Raw genomic sequence first — 13,481 nt, 5'->3', positions numbered from 1 at the left:
ATATATATATATATATATATATATATTATTTTACCTTTTTAATTTATTTTATTTTTCTATGCTTATATCTGATTTATACATATAATATAATATAACATGACATAAAATTCGGTTAACTTTGTTCAAACCGCATCTTCAAATAATTTTGTGCAATTTAAAAAATATATATTATTTAACTATCTAAAAAAATTAAAACACTTTAATAGTAACCCGATAAGATACTAATAAGTAATGTGATAACTATATATAGCTGTTGTCAAATTTTCTTATTTTATGCTCCCATGATAAAATTTCTATTGTCTTTTGTCAAAAATTTTTTTCCAACATATTTGTTACTTCCATTTTTTATACAAAATTTATAACCAAAATTTTATTTATTAGTAACATATTTATTAATATATATTGATCACTTATAAAATTAAACTGCCAAATTACTCATCTCACTTGGTCGTCTCCTTATTATACAAGTAAACCCCTAATATGAATACAGTAATAATCTATCAGAAAAACAAGAGTGCACCAACTTATTATATTATCTCAAATACAAAAGAATACATTACATGTGAATGTTTACTTGAGATTTTTTAGACCTAAATTGTCATTTTCTTTCTAATTAAGATTTCAAATGGCCTAGTGACTCAAAAGATAGATAGCTCATAAAAAATTATATGTGCTTAAAAAATAATCAAGTTATATATAAAAATCAATTACCAATGAACTTCTCGTTTAATTTTAGATGATTTATTTCATCTTTGAATTATTCTTAGTATATGTGCACACAAAATACTAATTATTAAATTAGTTATTATGTATATATATTATTTAATTAATTTTTAATATATATTTTATATTTTACTAATCACTATAAATTTTATATTGATAACCGATTATATAACATAGTTAAAAAGTTATAATCTAATCATTGTACGGTTATAATTCTTTCTTAATTAAAAAATTAATCTCTACGTCTAAGTTATTTAATCAACCAAGTAGTTTTAACCTAATTCACCTATACGCACCACTATCTTTAACAAACTTTTGACTTAACATGCAAATATATATAACTGACTTTTTCATCCGAATTTCGTTTTCTTTTTTGAAATTTTCTTTACGTTTTCTGTATTTTCTATGTCTCTTCCTACTCTGTATTCTCTATGTTCTCTTCCTTCTCTATGTTCTCTTCGTTCTCTCCATTCTTTTCGTTCAAAATCAATATTCTTTTATCTGATTTGAAAATTTGGATTAAATTTTTTGAAATCAAACAGTAAAATCAAATTTGAACAGGTATTTTATTTTCAAAGACAATAAATGATTTAAGTTCAGACTATCAATTGAACCAAAACGAATTGGATTATTGTTTTGAATAGAATCAAGTGGTTGAGGTGTGGTTCGAATCTAGTTAATGTAATTCGTTGATAGTTTATGATTCTATAGTTGAATAATTTCGGTGTAAAAACTAAGAAATTTATATATTTTGTTAAGAAATTTCGGTGTATTTTATTCTGATAAGTTCTGCATAATTTAAAACTCTTTCTCTTCCTCCTCCTCATCTTTTACTGCTTCTTCTTCTTCTTTTTTTTTGTCATCATTATCATTTTTTTTCTTATTCATCTTTTATTTCTTATTTTACCTTCTCAAGTTTCTTCTTTCTTTACTCTCTTAACAAGAATAAAAATAAAATAAAATTCAAACAAAAAAGAAGAAGAAACATAACGCTGCAAATTTACTAGAAAGAGGATGAACCTACATTTATTCAACTAAAAAAACAAAAATAAGAAAAAAAAAAAAGAAAATACAGCATTAAAAAAATATTTTGGTACATTTGTAGCAAAATTTCGATATAAACACTAAGAATTTATGTGTTATTGTTAAAAAATTTCGGTGTATTTTTTCTGATAAGTTTTGCATAATTCAAAACTCTTCCTCTTCTTCCTCTTTATCTTCTGAGGCTTCTTCTTTTTCTTTTTTTATCATCATTATTTTTTTTATTCATCTTTTCATTCTTGTTTTACCTTCTCAAGTTTCTTCTTGTTTTACTCTCTTAACAAAAATATAAAAAATCAAACAAAGAAGAAGAAGAGACATATAATGCTGCAAAATTACTAGGAAGAGAATGAACCTACATTCATTCAATTAAAAGAAAGAAAGAAATAAGAAAAAAAGAATAAGAGAAAATACAATATTAAATAAATTATTTTTGTGCATTTGTAGCAAAATTTTGGTGTACATATAAGAAATTTATGTGTTATTGTTAAAAAATTTTGGTGTATTTTTTATTCTAATAAGTTTTTGATAAAGAAATAAAAGATAAACAAGAAGATAAGTATTCAAACTGAATAAAAAAAAGATACATTGAAATTGAAATAGAAACAAAAAGAATATATTGAAATTGAGTATAAAGAGAATCACTCTACTTTCTATCCAATTTCTTGACACAATAAGAAATAGACTCCTCAACCTTCTACTCAATTTTCCGATGCAACAAGAGAGGGACTCCCCAACCTCAACTGTTCACATCATGGTTTTATCACAAAACTAAAAAAGGGATTTTCAAATCTCTAAATCATTCTATATTACGACTACCCTAGTTTATGAGGTATTTATAACCTCTTATTAGGTTAAAATATAGAAAATGATTAATCTCTACATACAAGTGATTTTAATATACAAGTCTTACAAGTCTTCTAATTGATATTACGCTCAAACGCGCTTGTTATGCACATATATTTCATGCGCCTCTAATAGATTTTTAATTTTTGAAAGGATTCCGTTTCATTTTTCAAATTCTTTGCCTTCTCTTTCTCCTTCTTCATTTATGTGCTTTTCTCTCTCTGTTCTCTTTCTTCATTATTCTCTATTTCTATTTTTTTTTTACATTTTTGAAGATAATAGATAATTCAACTTCAGATTGTCAATGAACCAGTGCGTGAACCTTGCCGTGAAATTTGCTGTTAATTCTTCCTTATTTGAATTAAATCTAATGTACTAGTTCTGATTAGAATTAATATAATCTTGTTCATTTTATATCAGACGTTCGGGTGTAGATCAGGAATATTTGGGTGTATTTTAATAAAAATTTGGGTGTATTTACAGTTTATGACTTTTCATCTGACGGAGGGTGAATTGTCTTATTCTTTTAGTTGAATTATTTTAGTTTCTGTTTAGTTATGATTCATGAATCTGGTTTTTGTTATTTTTATGATGGTTTTATAGTTGTATTTCCATTCTATAGTTTATGCTTGTTTTAATATGGTGTATTTTGGGTGTATTTACAGCCCTTCTATGGTGTATTTTGGGTGTATTTTGCAGTCTTTACTGACTTTGTTGGCTGATTTTAGTGTACACATAACATAACTCATTTCTGTATCTGCAGCAAATTTAGGTGTAAAACGAAGATATTTGAGTGTATTTTTATTCTGATAAGTTCTGCATAATTCAGAACTCTTCCTCTTCCTACTCCTTATCTTCTATTGCTTCTTCTTCTTCATCTTCTTATTTCATATTCTCATAATTCTTTTTGGAAGGAAAAAATTAAACAAAGAAGAAAAAACACATAATGTTGCAAAATCAAAAGAAGAAGGAGACGAAACACGACGATGAAGATGAAACACGCGAAGAAAAAGGAGGAGAAACACAAAGAAGGAGGAGAAGAAGAAGGAAGAAGAGGAGGAGGAGGAGAAACGCGAAGAAAAAAAATAGTTCTGGTTTTCATCGAGGAAGAAGAAGAAGAGTCGTTCATAATGGTGAGTAGCGCGCTTTGGAAGCAGGAGGTGGTTGAGTAACGTGCGTGTATTTACTCTTGAATGTGGGAGTGTAATACGCGTGCGTTTTGTTAGGCTTGTGCCAACTTATAAGACTTGTAAGGCAAAAAGACTTGTATGTGTAGCAAATCTGTATAGAAAACACTGACCCCACAAACATAAGGTCCAATCTAGTAATTAAATAAAAAAAATAAAAATACATCAAATTAAATAAAAATATTTTAAAATATAAACTAATATCTTCTAATAAATAACACTTGAACTCTTCATATCACGAACATTTAAAGCATGTATCATTTCTACATAATTCAGAACTCTTCCTCTTTCTCTTTCTCATCTTCTGTTGTTGCTTCTTCTTCTTCTTTTTCATCACTATCATCTTTTTTTTAATTCATCTTTTCCTTCTTGTTTTACCTTTTTAAGTTTTTTTTACTCTTTTAACAAGAATAAAAACAAAAAAATTAGACAAAGAAGAAGAAGAAACACATAATAATACAAAAGTACTAGGAAGAGGATGAACCTACGTTCATTTAACTAAAAAAGAAAAAAAAAATATAGCATTAAAAAAGACATTTTTGTGCCTTTGTAGCAAAATTTAGGTGTAGAAACTAAGAAATTTATATGTTATTGTTAAAAAATTTTGGTGTATTTTTATTCTGATAAGTTCTGCATAATTCAAAACTCTTTCTCTTCCTCTTCCTCATCTTTCTGCTGTTTCTTCTTCTTTTTCATCTTCTTCTTATTTTATTTTCTTGTCATTCTTTTTTTTCTTTCTCTTAAGAGGAATAAAAAAAAGTTAATGTTACAAAATTAATAGGAAGAAAAAGGAGAAAAAGAAAAAATATAGTAACAACAACAACAGTCAAAGAATGCGATGGAGAGAAAACACACGAAGAAGAAAAAGGAATCCAAAAAAGAATGAACGTAAAGAAGAAGAAGGATATGTTTGCATTAGTGAAGCACGCATGTATATGCATTGTAACCTGCATATAATAAAAGTGATTTTTGTTGAATTTGAACCAGGGACGGATTCATGTTCATAGATGCAGGGGCAAGTGCCCCCCAAGTGGAATTCAAAATTTTTTTAAATAAGACATGGTAATAAGATTTATTTGCCCCCATTATATAATTAAATTTAACCCATCATGATTGAACTTCACTCATTGGTGCACGAAATCACAATCACACTTTTGCAATTCCCCACAACTAACCAGCAAGTGCACTGGGTCGTCCAAGTAATACCTTACGTGAGTAAGGGTCGATCCCACGGAGATTGTCGGCTTGAAGCAAGCTATGGTTATCTTGTAACTCTTAGTCAGGATATCAATAATTCTCAGATTTAATTGTAAAAAGTAAAAGAACATGAAATAAATACTTGTTTTGCAGTAATGGAGAACAGGTTGAGGTTTTGGAGATGCTATATCTTTTGAATCTCTACTTTCCTACTGTCTTCTTCTTCATGCACGCAAGGCTCCTTCCATGGCAAGCTGTATGTTGGGTTTCACCGTTGTCAATGGCTACCTCCTATCCTCTCAGTGAAAATGTTCAACGCACGCTGTCACCGCACGGCTAATCATCTGTCGGTTCTCGATCATGTCGGAATAGAATCCAGTGATTCTTTTGCGTCTGTCACTAACGCCCAACACTCGCGAGTTTGAAGCTCGTCACAGTCACTCAATCCTCGAATCCTACTCAGAATACCACAGATAAGGTTTAGACTTTCCAGATTCTCAAGAATGGCCGCCAATGGGTTCTAGCTTATACCACGAAGATTCTGCTTAAGAAATCCAAGAGATACACACTCAAACGAAGGTAAAACGGAGGTGGTTGTCAGACACACGTTTATACGTGAGAATGGTGATGAGTGACACGAATCATCACATTCATCAGGTTGAAGAACAAGTGACATCTTAGAATAGAAGCAAGCGTGATTGAATGAAAAATAGTAGTAATTGCATTAATCCATCAAGACACAGCAGAGCTCCTCACCCCAACCATGGGGTTTAGAGACTCATGCCGTAGAAAATACAATATGAAACGTGTAATGTGTCATCAGATGAAGATACAATAGCAAAAAGTCCTATTTATAGTGAACTAGTGACCTAAGGTTTACAAGAATGAGTAAATGACGTAAAAATTCACTTCCGGGGTCCACTTGGTGTGTGCTTGGGCTGAGCATTGAAGCTTTCATGTGTAGAGACTTTTCCTGGAGTTAAACGCCAGATTTTGTGCCAGTTTGGGCGTTTAACTCCAACTTTTGTGCCAGTTCCGGCGTTAAACGCCGAAAATTCTGAAGCTGATTTGGAACGCTGGTTTGGGCCATCAATTCTTGGGCAAAGTATGGACTATTATATATTTCTGAAAAGCCCAGGATGTCTACTTTCCAATGCAATTGAGAGGGCGCCAATTGGGCTTTTGTAGCTCCAGAAAATCCACTTCGAGTGCCGGGAGGTCAGAATCCAACAGCATCTGCAGTCCTTTTTTAGTCTCTGAATTAGATTTTTGCTCAGATCCCTCAATTTCAGCCAGAAAATACCTGAAATCACAGAAAAACACACAAACTCATAGTAAAGTCTAGAAAAGTAAATTTTAATTAAAAACTAAAAAAATATAATAAAAACTAACTAAAATGTACTAAAAACATACTAAAAACAGTGCCAAAAAGCGTATAAATTATCCGCTCATCACTCGTCAACTTCAATTATGTATAAATAAATGGTAATTCAAGATTCAAATGAATTTGTTACAATAACCTTTAAAAAAGAGTGAAATAATTATAAATTTATTATTTTATAATTGCAACTAATAAATAAATTTAAATTTTAAAAAAATCTATTTATATACTTAGTGAACATCATTATTGTGCCGTGTCTATATATATATATATATATATATATATATATATATATATATATATATATATATATATATATATATATATAATTATTTGTTCAAAATAGAGGTAACTACTAATTTAGTATCCAAAAGATTTAAGGTCAGATCAGACAAAATAATCTCTGAATGATTTAAAAATTGCGATAAAAATAACTAATAAATATTATATTTATTAGAAGTGACAAAAAAAATTTCGTATTTAACAAATAACATATCCATTTAATCTAAATTATTTTGTTAACATTTGAATAAATATTTAGAAAATACACAAAAATATTTAGAGCAAAATTTGATCTTTAGATTTTTCTTTTTAATTTTTTAAAAAAAATTAGTCATTCACAGTTAAAATATTTTAAAAAAATTCATTTGACATAAAATTATAAATCTTTAAGAATAAAAAGATCTTATTTTTTAATATTATTTACAAAAAATTATATCAAAATACGATATCTAAAGTTTTTTTTAGAATATATATATTTAAGGTATATCTATTTCTTTGAAACTTTTTTTTAATATATATCTAATTTTTTGAAACTTTTTTATATTGACTATTAAATAAAAGATGATTAAATAATAATAATAATAATAAATCAAAATAATATTGTTTGTTCATTATTTTTTTAAGTTAATTTTAATTTTTTTGAGACAATATCAATTGAAATTTTTTTTTAAATATGAATATTATAAAGAATCGATTTCGTAATCATATGAAAGATAAATTTTTAAATGATTATTTAACGACATATATAAAAAAAATATTTAATTGTATTGATAATAAAAAATTATTTAATCTTTTTGAAATATAAAATCTCAAAAAAAATAATTTTATATTGTTATTCATATTATTATTTTAATATTTTAATTTATTAATTAAATAATTTAAAGACTAATTATATTTTATAATATATTATTATAAAAATTATTATTATAATATATATATCTTGCCCACAATAAAAAAGAAACGAACCGAATGAATTCATAATTTAATTTCACATGTAATGTTGGAAGATAAAATATTCTCTAGCTTCACTGTATTTACACTTTATATAGTTTTTCTTATCCAGAAATTATATACATGGATCTACTATAAGTTTAAATCATTTGACAAAAACAAATTAAATAAATAATTATATATAATACGTATGTTCTTTTATTAAAATAGGGCTTTAAATTATTCGTATTAATTTGAAGTGAAGATTACATAATAAATTCTTTTTTTCTTGTTAAAATTTTACTTTTGCTTAAAAAAATGTAAATAATAAATATTCCGTTTAAAGATACTTTTTTTGAATTATAGTTCGGACACGTACTTCTTCTGATCTGCGGATCTCTTCTAACTCGGAAGGTGGTCCTCGGAACTTGGACAGGCTTGGTGTGGAACCTATAAAAAAGATCCCGACGCTTAAAAGAGAATAAATAACCAAAAACAGTAAGAGATTGTTATTGTGTGGTATTTTCTCTGTGTTTGTTAAGAAAATTGCCCCTTGAGAAAGGTTGAATGGTAAGTTTATATAGGCGAAAGAATCTTGGCTTCTAGCCATTGCGCTGAGCAATTAGTCAGATTTTTAGGATTATTCTGATATGGTTTGTTGAGTCAAGAATCTCGGTTTGTTAGTGAGATCCGAAGATTCTTTTTCCGTTAAGTAGTGCTCGGTCAAAACTGCTGAAACCGAAGTTGTTGGTATGGATCACAACCCCAACCTTGACCTATAAAAAATAGGTTGAGCTTCTATATTCTCGGCTTCCGGGGGTTTTTTCCCTTATGAGAATATGTATCGTAGGAGCCCCTAAGGTCAACGTATTTTTGTTCGTTTTTTGTCTCTCTTTTTTTTTTATATGGGCTCTAGTTACTTGGGCTTTGTATTTATGTGTTCTGCCTATCCCTTCTGTTTTTTTGTTGCGAGTGGGTAAGGGATCATGGGGTAGTAAGTGCCTTGGGAGTTGTATTTGCCTTTTCAACTGCCTGTGGGTGTAGTGGACGTTTTGTCTTCTGAGGATTGTACTTGTACCGAGAGAAACATCATGATTAAAAAAGGTTAGTGAACTTCTGTCTTGTATTTTTCTTCGTTGTTTTTGTTTCTTTTCTGTAATGGGGAGAAAGTAACATGTTGTGGTTGCAGGGGGGATGTGTATAGTTGGGTTGATGGTAATGTGAGGGCTCGCATTTCTATTTTTAGTAGTGCAGAGTTGGTGAAACAGTTAAACGAAGCTAGGTGGATGAAGAATGCTAACGAGTTAGAGATTAGGTTTTTTCCTTGTGATGAGAATGATAGAGTCTGCAAAAAAAGATTTGATTGGAGCTACTTTTATATATGTACCTGCATGTTGACTAAACTTGGTATGAGATTCTCTTTTACTGATTTTGAGTGTGGGGTCTTAGCCCAGTTGAACTGGGCTCCGACGCAATTACACCTGAATTCATGGGCGTTTGTGCGAGCTTTTGAATGCTTGATGGAACACCTTGAGTGTTATCCCTCTCTTAGTTTATTTTTTTCATTATTCTAAGCTAAAGGTGTATGGAGGAGTGGGTGGGTTAATTTGAGTAGCCATCCGGGCCGTGGTGTCTTTAGTCTATACAAACAATCTTTCAAATATTTCAAAAAAATGTTCGTAAAGATTCATATTGTCGAGGATTTTTACCTGTTCTTTTTGGATTCATTGCTTGAGGAAAGATTTCCTGTCTTATGGTCTCCAGAACCTAAACAAATTTTAGATTGTGAGAATAGAGTAGCCAGTGAAGAGTATGTTCTGAATTTTTAATGAGTGCAATGTCCTCATCTGCTTTGCTTTCCATTTCTAATTTACTAGAACTTGAAGGGGATAGGGAGGCGATGGAGGAGTATCTAGGTAATTTAAGTGCTATATGGTGTATTTTGTGTTTTTTGGTGTTTTGTTGTGGCTTTATATGGTTTCTGTGTTGTGTTGCAAGTGAAAAAGCTCCTACGCTTACTACTGCTAACTTGAAGGCCTTTGTTTCTAAGGCCAAGAAGAAGGGGAAGGAAGGATCATCAACGAAGCTTGTAAAGGTCGGTGAGGGAGGTGGGTTGAAGCAGGATGTAAGTTTTAAAAGAAAGAGAGGTGACGGTTCGTCAAAGGTGGTTGATCTTAATGGCATAAAGGAGGGCTCTGCTACTTTTACTATCGAGAAGATTAGTGCAGCGTATGAGAGTCAGATGGTTCTTCATGGTTATAAATAAGGTCTTTGAAACTCTCTCTGGTCTTCTGATTATCCGTTCATGGCTGTTGCTGATGAAGTTGCCCAAGTGGATTCTGATGTAAAGATTATCCATGATGCTGGGAAAGTTGGAGTTGTCCGCTACCTACAGGTAGTTTTGTTTGTTATTTTGCCCTTGTTTTATTTGTTTTTGATAACTTGTTGTTTTCTTTAGGTTATTGGAGCAAGGCTTCTGTCTATTGGCCGGACCTCCGAGTTGGATGCTATTCTAGAGGGTGACAATATTTCTGTTGTCAAAAAATTGAAGGAGTCTTTGGAGGAGAGAGACTTAAGAGTGGAAAAACTCAGGGGTAAAGTGAAGAATTTGAAAGAAAAGCTCAAAAATTTTGAGGTTGAACTGCAAAAGGTCAGGGTCGACCTTGAGTCTAAAGTCGAGGAAGTTGAGAAAAGTAGAGCTCGCATTCCTGAGTTAGAGGAGGAGGTCCTTTCTGCTTTTACGCTCAGATTTGACCGTGCTGTTGCGTAGATAGGAGTTGTTGCTCCAGACGCTGATATGAGTAAATTGGACGTAACAAAGATCGTTAATAATAGCCATTTTATTGAGAATGAAGCTCTGTCCAACAAGGAGGACGAGAGTGTTTCTGTCGGAAAGGCAGATTGAAATGTTTGTTTGACTTTTTATTTTGTAAAGTGACTTGTTTTGCGAGACTTTGATAGACTCTAATTGACTTTTTATAAATTATCTCTCACAGGGTTTGTTGGTACCTTTCTTGATTGTAGATTGAATTATTTGGATTTGGATATTTGTATTTCTGTTAACCAACAATGTATGGGAGGTGGGGAACCTCATTAAAACCTCTCCAAGAAAAATCATGTATGGGATAAAAACTTGAGAGTAGGAAAAAGAGTGTCTCCCCTTATCCATATCATTTTTATGAAAAGTATAATTTTAAATATGAAACATTCCGAATTCCAGGGACATCTCCACCCTAGAGTGTTTGAAGTTTGTATGCTCCCCTTCCGACGACTTGTATAACTCCATAAGGGCCTTCCCATGCTGCTGCTAGTTTTCCATGTGCATGAGTTTTTCTTGCTTCTTCTGTTCGTCTGAGGACGAGGTCCTGTTCATCAAAGGATCTTGGTTGTACCTTCTTGTTATACTTCTTTCTTATTATTTCCTGCATTGCTATTTGTCTTATTTTAGCTTTGTCTCTGTTTTCGTCTACTGTGTTGAGTTCTATTCTTCTAATGTTGTCATTTTTGTTTGTTGTGGTGTGATTGGTCTGTGGTGAGGATATTGAGATCTCTACTGGGATCATTGCATCTATCCCATATACCAATCTAAATGGTGTTTCTTGTGTTGTTGTTTGTTTTGTGGTGTTGTAGCTCCATAAAACTTCAGAAATCAACTCGGCCCATTTGCCCTTGGCATCTCCGAGCTTTTTCTTTAATGCGTTGAGGATGACCTTATTAGCCGCCTTGGCAAGTCCATTGGTTTGTGGATGCTCTACTGATGAAAAATGGTGCTTTATCTGAAATTCATTCAAAAATTTTGCTAAAGTTTAGTCGGTGAATTGCCAGTCATTATCAATGATAATATCATGAGGTAATCCAAAACGACAAATAATATTTTTCCAAATAAAAGACGTTACTTTATCAGCTCCTATTTTTGCTAACGGAGTGGCCTCTATCCATTTTGAAAAATAGTCAGTTGCTACAAGTAAGTATTTTACCTGGCTTGGGGCTTTTGGAAAATGCCCGAGAATATCTAGCCCCCATTTCTGGAAAGGCCAACTTACCTCCCAGGTATGTAACAGCTCGGCAGGATTGTGGATGGCCAAAGAATGCTTTTGGCAGCTGTCACATTTTTTAACCTTATTAATACAGTCTTGTTTCATTGTTGACCAATAGTATCCGGGGCGAGCTATTTTTGATGCCAGATTTAATCCTCCTATATGGTTGCCACATACTCCCTCGTGGGCTTCGTCCGTGACGATTTTATTTTCTTCCTTACTCAAACATCATAAGAGGGGTTGAGAAAGACCTCTTCTGTATATCTCTTTTCCGATTAGTGTGAAAGATGCTGCGCGCCTTCTGAATGTTTTGATATCGGCTACTTCTTGCACATTCCCTATTTGTAGGTATTGCTTATATGGCATCCTCCAATCATCTTCCTGTGATATTGAAATAATAGCTTTGCTGCTAAAACTCGGTTCAGTGAGGGTTAGCTGAGATATAACAGAATCATTCAAAGTTTTCCTAGTTGTTGCTAGTTTCGACAGTGCGTCTGCTCGGGTATTCTGTTCCCGAGCTATGTGTGTGATTTGTATTGAATGAAAATGAGAGATGAGATCTTTTACAATCACATGATATTTTTCTAGTAATTGATCTCTTACCTGAAAATGCTATGTTACCTGTTGTACGACTAGTTGTGAGTCGCAGTAGACCCGAAGATGAGTAATACTGAGAGATTGTGCTAGTCTTAATCCTGCGAGTAATGCTTCATACTCGAACTGATTATTGCTTGTTTGAAATGTGAACCAAATGGATTGTTTGGTTTGTAGATCGTGTTTGTTGGTGAGTAAGATTGCTGCTCCAGAGCCTTCGGTGTTGGAGGCCCCATCAACATATAGCTCCCAAATGCAATGCTGTTCTGGGTGTTCTACTAATTCAGCTATAAAGTCGGCCAGGAACTATGCTTTCATTGCTATCCTGGGCTCATATGTAATGTCAAACTCTGAGAGCTCGACCGACCATTTCACCAGTCTTCTTGAGATTTCTGGTTTTGTCAGAATTTGTCATAGAAGTTGGCTTATTTTTACTATGATTTTGTTGCTTTGGAAGTAGTGTCTTAGCCTCCTAGTTGTGACCACCAATGCGTAAGCTAATTTTTTCATTGGTGAGTATCTTAGCTTTGCATTTTGTAATGTTTTGCTTACAAAATATATTGGGTCTTGTCTTCCATCTGTTTCTGTGATTAATGCCGAGCTTATAGCGTTAGAGGTAACAGATATACCTGAACTTGGTTTTTGTAAGACTGGTGGGGAGGACAACATTGTTTTTGAGTTTTTGGAAGGCTGTCTCGCATTCAACGTTCCAATTGAATTTATTTTGTTTTTGATTATGTTGAAAAAATGTTGCGAGTGTGTGGAAATTGATGGGAGAAAACGAGATAGGGCAGCTAGTCTGCCGTTTAATTATTGCACTTCTTTCACCGTCTGAGGGCTTTGCATCTTTATTACTGCATTACACTTTTCCGAATTTGCCTCTATGCCTCTAGACGTTAGCATAAAGCTGAGGAATTTGCCACCAGTTACCCCGAATGCACACTTTTCGGGGTTGAGCCGCATGTTGTGTTTCCTGACTTGTTCGAAGATTTCTTCAAGGTCGATTCTGTGGTCCTGATGTTATTTTGTTTTTACTACCATATCGTCGACGTAAACCTCTAAGTTTTTTCGATTTGCTTTCCGAAGACTTTATTCATTAGACGTTGGTAAGTGGCACCTACATTCTTAAGTCCAAAAGGCATAACCTTATAACAATAATTCCCCAATTTAGTAATAAATGTTGTTTTGTTCTGATCTTTGGGGTGCATTAGTATTTGATTATATCCCGAGTATGCATCTAAAACATTGTAATCGGATGCATTA

Source organism: Arachis stenosperma, chromosome 8, assembly GCF_014773155.1.
Source record: "Arachis stenosperma cultivar V10309 chromosome 8, arast.V10309.gnm1.PFL2, whole genome shotgun sequence".
Taxonomy (NCBI): domain Eukaryota; kingdom Viridiplantae; phylum Streptophyta; class Magnoliopsida; order Fabales; family Fabaceae; genus Arachis; species Arachis stenosperma.
The sequence above is the reverse complement of the archived record's forward strand: the minus strand, read 5'-3'. Positions refer to the sequence as shown.